The sequence below is a fragment of the Rhinolophus sinicus genome, chromosome 3 (genome assembly GCF_057876585.1).
Source record: "Rhinolophus sinicus isolate RSI-liver-muscle chromosome 3, RSI-T2T, whole genome shotgun sequence".
In the NCBI taxonomy this organism is placed as follows: domain Eukaryota; kingdom Metazoa; phylum Chordata; class Mammalia; order Chiroptera; family Rhinolophidae; genus Rhinolophus; species Rhinolophus sinicus.
Genome location: NC_142503.1, coordinates 126,114,306 through 126,126,518, shown reverse-complemented (window position 1 = coordinate 126,126,518; position 12,213 = coordinate 126,114,306).

Sequence of the window (12,213 nt, the reverse complement as noted above, 5' to 3'; positions counted from 1 at the left end):
TCTCTATGAAAAACACAGTTAAAAGAATAAAAACCAAAAGCACAACTGGGAAATAATATTTATAAGTTATATATCTGACAAAGTCCTTATTTCCAGAATATATAAGAATTGTCAAAATTCAAGAATAAGAAAACAAACAAACAAACAAAAATCCATTTGAAAAATGGCCAAAAGATCTGAACAAACACTTTACCCAAGAAGATATACAGATAGCAAATAAGGACATGAAAATATGTGTCATTAGGGAAACTCAAATTAAATGCAAATGAAAACTGCAAAGGGATACAACTACACACCTATTAAAATGGCTAAAATGATTTTTAGGAGGAAATAACAAGTGTTGGTGAGGATGCAGAGCAACTGGTACTCTAATACACTGCAGGTGGAAATGCAAGATGTTTTTGCCATTTTAGAAAATAGTTTGGCAGTGTTCTATAAACTTAAAAATACACTTTCCATATGACCCAGCAATCTTACTCCTAAACATTAAAAGCAAACACAATGAAAACTTATTTTCACATGAAAATATTTATGTGAACATTTAATGTCATTTTACTAAAAATCACCAATAAATAGAAACAACTCAGATATCCTTCATTCAACTGGTGACTATATAAACAAGCTGTGCTATACCCATAAAATTGTATATTGATCAGCAATCAAAAAGAATGAAATATTTTTTACGTAACAATATAGATTAATCTTTTTTTAATTAATGCATTTTTCAATTACAGTTGACATACAATATTATATTAGTTTCAGGTGTACAACATAGTGATTAGACATTTATATACCTTACAAAGTGGTCACCTTGGTAAGTCTAGTACTCATCTGACAACATACATAGTTATTACAATGTTATTGACTATATTCCCTATGACTATTTTTATAACTGGCAATTTGTACTTCTTAATCCCTTCTACCTTTTTCACACATCCCCCACTCCCAATCAGACTATCATCAATTTTCACTTCATGTCGGTAATTTTGTTTCTGCTTTGTTTGTTCATTTATTTTGTTCTTTAAATTCCACATTGTGAGATCATATGGTATTTGCCTTTCTTTTTCTGACTTATTTCACTTAACATAATACTCTCTAGGTCCATCCATGTTGTCCCAAATGGCAAGATTTCATTTGCTTTTATGGTTGAGTAATATTCCGTTGTATATATGTCCCATATCTTCCTTATCCATTCGTCTATCAATGGACACTTAGGTTGCTTCCATATCTTGGCTATTGTAAACAATGCTGCAGTGAATATCGCGATACATATATCTTTTTGAATCAGTGTTTTCGATTTCTTCAGATGAGTACCCTGAAGTAGAATTGCTGGGTCACAACATAGTTCTATTTTTAATTTTTTGAGGAACCTCAATACTGTTTTCCATAGTGACTGTACCAATTTACACTCCCACCAACAGTGCACAAGTGTTCGCTTTTCTCCACATCCTCTCCAACACGTGTTGTTTGTTGATTTATTGATGATAGCTATTCTGACAGGTTTGAATTGATATCTCATAGTGGTATTAATTTGCATTTCCCTGATGATTAGTGATATGGAGCATCTTTTCATATGTTTGTTGGCCATCTGTACAATTAAGGTGAGACAATTAAGTTCACGAACTCATCCTAGAAAAGGTGCTACACACCCCATTGCTGAATATCACTACAGTCACCTTCAAAGTACTCCCTTTGGGAAGCTATGCACCAATGCCAGTACCTAGTCCACCCTTCAAAGCAATTTTGGAACTCTTTCTGGAATGGCCATTGGAGCTGTTGTTGTATTACCCATGATGTCCTGAATGTCATCAAAATGTCTTCCTTTCAAGATTTCCTTTATCTTCGGGTAAAGAAAGAAGTCACTGGGGGCCAGATCAGGTGAGTAGGGAGAGTGTTCCAATACAGTTATTTGTTTACTGGCTAAAAACTCTGTCATAAGCAGTGCTGTGTGAATGGGTGCATTGTCCTGATGGAAGAGCTATGAATTGTTAGCAAAAAGTTCAGGTCGTATAACTTTTGCACACAGCCTTTTCAGCACTTCCAAATAGTAAATTTGGTTAGCTCTTTGTCAAGTTGTTACAAATTCATAATGAATAATCCCTCTGATATCAAAAATGGTTAGCAACATTGTTGCAATAAGTTTGCTAACTTAATTGTCAGACTCCATATGTCCTTTTTGGAGAAATGTTTGTTCAGATAAATAGATAAATTTTAAATGAACTTATTAAGTGAAAGAAGGCAGACCTCAAAGGTCACATATTGTATGAATCTATTTATATGGTACTTTGGGAAAGACATATCTTTAGGAACCAAGGACAGAATTATGGATTCCAGGAATTAGAAGATGGAGGAAGGAGCTGACAAACAAAGAGTAACACCTGGGAATTTTTAAGGGGATGGAAATATTATATATGGAACTATAGTAGTGCATCCATGACTCCATGCGTTTGTTAAAACCCATAAAAGTATACTCCGCAATGAGTATATTTTATTATAGTATCTTTAAAACAACAGCCAGGATGGGAGAGTAAAGATGAAATACAGATTGTGACAAATAAAAGTAACTACACTACAAATGAATAAAGAGAGTTCAGGTAAGTAAGTTTGATAAAAAGTGATTTGACTAGATTCTGTAAGGTTAAAGACAGATATAATTTTCATTACCATTGTATTCTAGTTGGTAAATGTGTTTCTCACAGAAGTGTTGTTTATCAGGTCTGAAACTATACATATACTAGACTTGAACAAATGAGTAAATATGCTGTGATAATGAGCATCGTGAAGTTCTTGGAGAAAGAAGTTTCAAATAAGCAAGGAGGGAAGGTCAGAATGTACTGGGTGATTCTTGATTAGAGTTGGAGGTATCAGCATGAGCTCAAGATAGCCTAAATTGGTACAACTTGAATAATAAAATAAATAATAACAGTATTGGATTATAACCCAAGGAATAAAATAAGTACCCATGAGTCCATACTGACATAAACAGAAAACCGAATAAATAAACCAGTGGGGAGAAGGGACCCTAACACAGTAATAATTGCTGCAAGCAAGTTCTACCAAATGGCTGCTAAAATTAGTGAGTGAAAGCAGAAACAGGATAATACTATTTCCCCCAAATATTTTTTAATTATAAAGCATATTGCCCCAAATACTTATTAATTGCAAATGAAAAAATAGTAATTTTACAGTGAAGAAATCTCACAGACACTACCTAATCTAAGTGATCAAAGATAATATTACCGGGTATTATATTGATATCATCTACCCCCAGACAGGTGGACAGCACCTCTGTGTTATCTTTCCCAGTACTGTGTAACTTCAATCTAATAATTAGAAAACATCAGGCAAACCCAAATTAAAGGTCATGAAAGACAAGGAAAGACTGGTGAGTTGTCACAGATTAGAGGAGACCAAGGAGACTTGACAACTAAATTCAATATGAGATCCTCGATTGAATCCTGGAGCAGTAAAAGGGCTTTTGTGGAAAATTGGTGAAAACTGACTAAAGTCTCTAGTTTAATTTGTCGTATTGTGCCAATGTTAATTTTTTATCTTTGATAATTGTTCTGTGGTTAGATAAGAGTAAGATGGGTAGAGGGCATACTGGGTACTCTCCGTGCTACTTTTTAAATTTTCTGTAAGTCTAAAATGATATCTCTATACATTTTTTAAATGACAAAAGCAGTACTTCAATTCTAAATATTCCATTAAAAATATACAATGACATAAAAGCATACAGAACTTTTCGTGACCTTGTTTCGAATTCTTTGTTTTACACTTCAAAAATCAACGGGCTTATTTCTATAATTTCCCCCTCTTTTTTAATGGTGAGATAAAAGAGAAGGCTTTAAGCTGCAGTTTATAAGCTCTTCTTTTCAAGTAACAGATTGTGGGTGTGGAGAGTTTTTATTCCCCATAAATGAAAAGCCAAATTAGATATAATCATCACAGATTCTATCTGTTTAACTTTAATTTTCAAAGTACTAGAGGCATCTTTTGATGCTGAGCAGAATTTTGAACTGATAAATGTAACTTATGGAGCTGGATCTTGTGTGGATCACTTTGAGACAAATTTGCAGTTATAATTTTTATACCTCTCATCAACTTGTACTTCAGCACTGGAATTCCTTATTTCTCTTTGATCTATACAATTGTTCATCATAGGTATTAATTAAATAATATTATTAAAAACAAAACCAACATATTACTGTGAAAATGATCATGATGGCATCAACATTAATTGGGTAAGAGACCGACTAAATAACTAAGTCATCAGAAACTTCATTTCATTTAGGCTTTCCTAACTGCTGTGAATTTTCATCTCATACGTGTTCAGAGGTTCTCCAACTATTCCATTTTAAATAAAAAATATATATTTTCCATTGTTTGATTTAAAAATGTACAAATTAGAACATATGGCATTGCTGACTTTAATATCTCCCTGAATAATGTTAGATCTCTGAATGTTCACAAACTATTGTTTGAAAAACACAGACCTGGTGAATAGGTGGAGAATCAACCGTTTTGAGCTCTCAGTTTGTTTATACAGAAGAGCATACAAAAAATAAAAAAGTCAATTTTGTATCATTTAGGGTATTTTTAGCAATAGATAACATGAAAAAAAGCCCCAAGGCAGGGTGGCTCTAGATTTTAATTTATTCACTTAATGAAGACCCAGAAAACTCAGCTTCTTTATATATTTCTGCTGCCACATTTTCCTACGGAATTTCCAGACATAACAATGTCCCAAGAAAGAATTCTGCTCTTCTCTGTCACTTTTTAAATGTGAAGAAATCTTACCAGGAGTTTCTCACCATCCAGTTGACATCCTTTCATGTCTTGCTGGCCAGAATTATGTCACTTTTCCATCCCTAAACCAATTACTGGCATTAAATCAATATACTAATCTAGGATTGACTCTGGATTGAGAAGACAGTCACTTTCCCTGGAAGCTGGATACTTAGATAAAGCTAGTTTGTGTTGACAAGGTAGACTGGGTTAATGGGTATTGAGTGGGCAGCCTACCGTGTCTACTAAAAGTGTCTTTTGGAAGGAATTTTAGTTTACAAAATTGGACAGAAAGGGAAGTGCATAAGTAATAAGGAAAACTTAATTCAGTGTTATAAGAGCCATGAGAGGAATATACCCAAGATTTTATGAGTGCCCCCAACTAGGTATATTGGGGGTTATGCCATCAGAGATGGCTTCCTGGAAAAAGAAACAGATGGACTGGATGGGGCTGGCGGGTGTGGGCTTGGAGCAGTAAAGACCTTTGAGATAAAGAAGGGCCTCATGTTCTTCACCAAGGAGTGTGTGTACCGCTCTAGAACTGACTGAACGCAGGTAAAGGACTTTAAACATATAAGGGTCGTTATGAAATTTGCATTTAAGAAAGATCGCATTGTGCTACAAGAACAGACTGCTCCTTCCTCTGACATTTTATGCTCTTCATTACCTGATCTTCTTATTTAGCAGTTAGCATTCATGTTCCACTGTGAGTTCATTTTTATGTAACACACTCATATAACAGCAGCCAGATCAGAAACACATCACCAGCATCTTAGAAAACCCCTCCTGCCTTCTTCCAAGAGTAACTGCTATTGGGACATTAATTGGCATGGATTTGTTTTACTTGTTTATTACTTTATATTAAATGAAATCATTCAGTATGTATTCTTGTGTTTGGCTTGAGATGCCTTTTTAAGGAGGAAAGGGTAGAGTCCAGATCACATGGATTAATAAATCTTATATAAATCTAGTGAAATCCAGAAAGAAATGTTGAAAAGTTGATTTGGAGACGTGGTAGGGAAGAATGGTTTAAAACATGTGTCTGAAAGTGGATGAACTTGGGTTTATATGTTTGTTCTGCTACTTGTAAGAGTTTTGACCCTGGGTAATTATTTATCTCTCTATGCTTCAGTTTATTCACTTGTAAAATGTGGTTAATAATAATACTATATCATAACATTATTGTGGGATTTATATAAGGCAATATGTATAAAGTGTTTAGCACCATGCCAAGATACAGAGTAAGCATTAGTAACTAGTAACACTATTATTTGTTATTACTTAGAAGGAAACAAGGTAATCAATATTTACTAAGATTAAGCGAAGACCAATTAATCTCATTAATCTCATAGTAAAACAACAACAACAACAGCAGTAACAAATAGGATACTAATCTTGAAAATCAGAGGCTAGACATAGAGTGTATCTTGGCTAGCCAGGCGTTTGATAAAGCTTCTCATGATATCATTGTAGGTGAGATACAGGAATTGGTCTTAATGACAGTCTTTCTCAAAACTTTGTAGCTATTAGGTTCCAAATCATGGATTGTTTCAGAATCACCAGGGTGTTCTACTAAAAATAAAGATGTCTTGACCCTTCACCCACCATTAGTCAAATGAATTAAAGTTACCCCAGGTTTTCTCTGGGAATCTACACTTTGATCAAGCTCCCTGTATGAATCTGATTTGCTGGCAAGTTTTAACCCCTGAATTGTACTGCATAATGCTGGGCGCGTGCTCCATCCTCGGTGCTTTGATAGCTTTAATAATGATTTCGTGTCTGGCATATAATAGAGGTTCAATAAATAGTTATTTGTTGAACTGTGAAAGAAATCTCTGGAACATGCATATTGCTATCATCCTGTTCAACATTTTCCTTAGCAGTTTGAAAGATGTTGAAGACCTCCTTAACAAATTTACCAATGGCAGAAAAGATGGAGGATATCAAAGCCAAATGTAAAGTTAAAAAAAAAATAAAATAAAACCACTGCTTAATCAGCATTTCATGTAAAATGGAAGCAAGGATCTAGTTGCCTACATATGAATGTGACCAAACAAGAAGACAACGGTTATCAACAAAATAAATGTCTTCAGCTACATTAATCAGCTTCCTATTTGTTTATCCCAGAGCTAAGTAAGCAACTGGGCTAAATCTGGTATACTCCTTGTTTTTGCAAATAAAGTTTTATTGGAACACAGCTACATTCATTTGCTTACATTTTGGTTAGGGCTGCTTTGCACTACAACAGCAGAGTTGAGTATTTGCATTCGAGATCATAGAGTCTACAAAGATGAAAAGATTTACACTCTGGCCCTTTGCAGATAAACTTTGTCAACCCCTATTCTACTCAATTCACATTCTCTCCATCTTCCTTAGTAATAGGACCTACAACTGTTATCTGGGCATATGGGCCTAGACTAAAGACTGTTTCTTGGTGTTCTTTGCATCAGGCATTTCATGTGACTACATTCTGGTTGGTGAGATTTGTAGAAGTATGATTTTTCAGCTTTCTGAAATCTTCTTTAAAAAATAGCCCCTCCACTCTTCATGCTCCTTGGAAATTAAACCTGATAGCTGAAGTTCAAACCATCTGGATCCATGCCAAATAAAGGCCTAGGTTTGGCAGCCTGGATTTGAAAGAGCCTAAGTCCCTGAGTCCCTGATGACTTTCTGGAATTTCCATAATGGCCCTTCACTTCCAACTGCCAGACATTTTTGTCTTTTCTTTTGCATAAAATAAAAAAGGTATTGGTGTGTTTAGGCCACTGTTCATTTGGATGTTCTGTCACCTGCCTATGAACCTATCCTAACAGATACAGATGTATAACGCTGAGGTGTTAGAACTGATTCTGCTAGTTTAACCACATTTGGAGTTTTTCTTGCCTTGTGAAGTTACAGAACTCTCCATGACTGGAAGGTTTTAAGCAAATCCTGTATAACCTCTGTCAGACAAGTGATGCAGAGTTCCCTGAATTGAATGGAGGTTAAACTATATGACCTCCACGATTCTAAGTTGGGTATTCCTGGACCACATTTTTCTTTATTAATGGAAAGTGTTAAATGGGTTCTTAGTTCAAGCACTTAAAATGATTAAAGTAACCAGCCAGAAAGCCAAGCTGCCAAAATGGAAAGTACAGAGGGAGTAAAATATCAGCACAATTTTAACTTTCTATTTGCAGCAAAGCAATGATTCGGATGGTACATTAGGCTCTCATTTGAGGAAAGCACTGATGCTATGTCAGATGACAAAACCTCCTGTCCAGTAAGTTGGAGCTATCCATTTTTATGCTGGGGCAAGGGAACAATATCATTACTTCAGGTGATCTCTTTCTGCATAATGTGCATATTTATTTATTTTATTTTTTTTACGGACTGTAGTTAAATTGAGCCCAGCATGAACACAGCTACTCTAAATAACCTTATATATCCTCTATTAAATAAACAACGAGGAATAAAATTTTTTTTGCCTAGTAGAGGATAATAGTCAGGGATTATGTGACTCTGGAACAAACATATCTTCTCTTTGTCAATGACTCTTTATTTTCATTTTTGCAGGATTGAATATACATCACTGAGTTTTTACCTAAAGCTGTCTACTCTAGTAACACACGTGCACGCACGCACACACACACACACACACACACACACACACATTTCCATCTCGTTGGTTCTGTTTCTCTGGAGAACCCTGACTAATACACTACTAGTACACTAAATAAAAATGCCTTGAGCTTTCTTTCCCAGCCTCCTTTGCAGCTATGATAACTCCCAGGAAGATTTGCTCTAAACTTACCAAGGTTCTTCTGGATTGACTATAATGAAGACTATTTATTGATATTATGTTGTCATAAAGTTGGGAAGACAAAATAAGTTATACTCAAACTGATATATATAAACTTCAGTCATGACCATTATCCGTGATTGTCTACAGGTTCTGTTCAGCCCTCTCCCTAAGGAGTACTTGCTGTTTTATTTCCAATTATGGTGTAGTTGTGGCTATTTGAAAAGATAGCTAGCCATTTCAGTATATAGTATTGGAGAATAAATTAGGCCTAGGAACAAACAATTAAAAATACCAGTGGAAGGCTGTGTGATTCCCATGAAGCAATACCATGCTTATAAATTTAAAAGAAAGCAGGTCATTTGCTGTATGAGCAATGCTAATTAAAAGATATATACCAACTATACAGAAAAAAATAAATAAAAAGAAAACCCAAGGACAAATGGTGCTCTGTCTCTCTTTTTTAACAGCTTATAATACCTCTACTTTGACTTGCTTTTCTGAATTCTACATACAACTAACTTTTTAAAACTTAATAATTTTTGTTACAGTTATCTCTTTACTCCCCCTTTGTGGAAAGTAAGAAGGTCAGGAATATCTCCGGAAGAAAAAGGAAGGTGAAAGGGGATCACCCCATAACTCATCAGGATCCTTTCAGACACAGAAATAAGAAATAGAATATAGCCTCCCTTCCTATTTTAAGCACTGTCTGGCCATAGCTCCATGGACATTTTCCAATTCATCCATGAATAATAGTTTTTTGCTGCCCTCTTTCCAGTTCTAGTACCTCCGTTCACAATTTTCCTCTTACCACATTGGTTCTGTTATAAATACTCATAAGATGGTTGTAACGATGAAAGTAGCATTGTTCCAGATGAATCAGAGAGCTGAGAGATGGGAGGCCAAGGAACACTGAGATCCTGTTAGTTCAGGGGTGCTGTGCTGAGGAACTCCAGAAGGAAGATTAAGGAAATAGGTAGGAAGGGACATGACAGAGATATTTTACACACTTCTCTGCAATGAATTGAGATGAAAAGAGAAAAAAACACTTCAAGCCTTTCTTGCAGCAAGAAGGTCTATTTGTTACTACGTGTGATAGGGGCTAAAATTGATTATAATCCATTCATCTAAACAGAGGTGAGAAAAAAAAGGACATTAATTAGACTTCATTGTGTGCAGTTCTAAGTATGTGGTTTCAGGATAAATTAAGAAGTAGTTTTGCTTTCTCATACAGTAAACAATCTGTCACTCTAGCTATATTTGAAATATCTTATTTTGTTATTAACATTAAACAGGATTCTTTTTGAATTTCCAGAGCAATTTCACATAGATTGTTTTATAAGGTTTGTATAACATAGGAAACAGAGAAATTCTTTTAGTGTGTGTAGCACTTAAATTATCTTATGTGATACTCTCAGTCCTACCATACGGTTCTTTTTAACTCATTCTATTCGTTCACTAACAAAACCTTTGAACTTGTACTTTTCAGGCCACACCATGCTGCTTACACTTTAGTTGCTAACTTATCCATCTGGAGGATTTCTAATTCATCCTTTAAATCCTGGGAACTGCAAGGCCTGGCCTTCATCTGCCCAATGTGTATGTTTGTGGGGGTAGGTAGAAGTCATCAAGAGGGCAGAAACTGGCAATGTTACCTTTCCTTGGTTCCATAAGGTCAACTAGTAGGCTTTGGCTTCTATGACTTATGGAGTGCAATATCTAAAGTCCCTTAATGGGCCAAACTCACATTCACGGGTAGAAAAATCACAGCTGAAAAAGAAGAGCAGCTTTTATTGTGGTACTCAGTTTAGGTGAGAGCCTCAATTTTGATAAATGGCACCATTGCTATGCCGACATGTAATGGCCAATGAACTTACAATTTTTTTTAATGTTTCACAAAAATATAGTACATTCAATTTTACTTAAATTTAATTATAGTATATAATCTGTAGTAAATCTGAAAAAGATGCATGAATTTGAATGTGTCGAAACAATAGACATTAGTTCCTACAAGTTTTTTCTGAAGTTATCATTCATAGTTTGAGCTCAATTTTTGTTTAAACTACATATTTCTTAAATAACTTTAGTTCCCATGGTGTAAAACTGAGATAGATGTCTCAGGAATCAGAAGAGAGTGCTTATGCCTATGTAAAGATCAAACTATTTGAAACCTTTTTTTTTTTAAATATTTAAAGAACAACTTTTAAATAAACTTACATTTACTTTCAGGATGGTTTTCTAAAAGAAATTGAGAAAGGTTGGTATGTAAATAAAATATCCTGTAAAAGAGATAAATGATGTTCAGAGTAAAAAATATATCATGGAGAACTGATTAGAGATTGTATCTATTATAAATCCAAAATGACTACACATTAATTCAAGTATCTGTCAGTCTTTTCTAAATTACCTGACCAGAGGGTTTGGCTTTCTTGTTCAGCACACCCTTAGTTGCATACTTCCATCAAATGCTCAGGTTCAGGTAACATTTTCCTTGGTTTGTATCTGTACCATGACCTTACACAGGTTGTTTCCCGCCGCCCACCCCCCCTTCTTCTTAGAGTTCTTAAATCCCTACTTCTTTTCTTATTGACAGAAAGGCATATGCCTCCCTCTCTCCCTCATTAATCATGATCTTCTTAATCATAAAATTTGTGTAATGGTATCAATTTTATTCTTGAGAATATTCTTCATAGAGCTTACTGACTTGGTTCTAATCTGTACCAATTTAACTTGTAAATTTACATCTGTACCAATTTCATTTGTAAATCATGAATCTTAATGATTTCCAAATATATATATATTTCCCATGTTACTCAAAGAAAAGGGTCATATTCTGTTTTGTCTTTCTAAAAAAATTTTGAGGTATAATTGATGTACAAAAAATTGCACATATTTAGTGTATCCAATTTGATGAATTTGGAATATGCATGCACTCATGAAACTTTCTGTTTTGTCTTAAGCAATCGTGACACTTACTCTCCTTGCCAGTAATTGATTTGGGGATATACATGAACACAACTCTGGCCAATGAGAAATAGAGTAAATATGCCAAAGACTTCTGGGATAGTTTCATTTACTGATTAAAAGTAGAGAGAAGGGGCTAGCAGAGAGGAAGAGATTCTCTCTCTTTTTTTTTTTTTTTTTTTTTCCTGCTGGACTTGCTCATGTCTAAACGTGATATCTGAACCGCTTTGGCCATCTTGCAATCCTGGGGGCAGATTTTTCAGAAAGTGGCAGAGTAGAAAATTGAAAATAAATTGGATTTTTGGTGACAAAATTGAACCAATGAATTAATCAACCCTGGAGCATTGCTAACTCAGAACGTTCTGATTCTTGAAATAATAAATTTTCTTTATTGTTTAAACCAGTTGAGTTAGGGCTTTCTGCTAGTTATAGCTGAAGGCATCCTAACGAATAAGCTGACAGTTCAGAATTTTTTTCCATCAGAATCCTAGATTTGTTCCCCAATTCTTTACCTCACATGCCTTACTTTTGAAAAATTTCCTTTTCTGTTTTGCTTAAGTTTAATTTCAAGTAAGTATTTTGTCTGAAAGAGTGTGTGTGACCTATACTTCTGAGTCATTGTATGCTTGAAAATATATATGTGTGTGTGTGTGTATATATATATATATATATATATATAT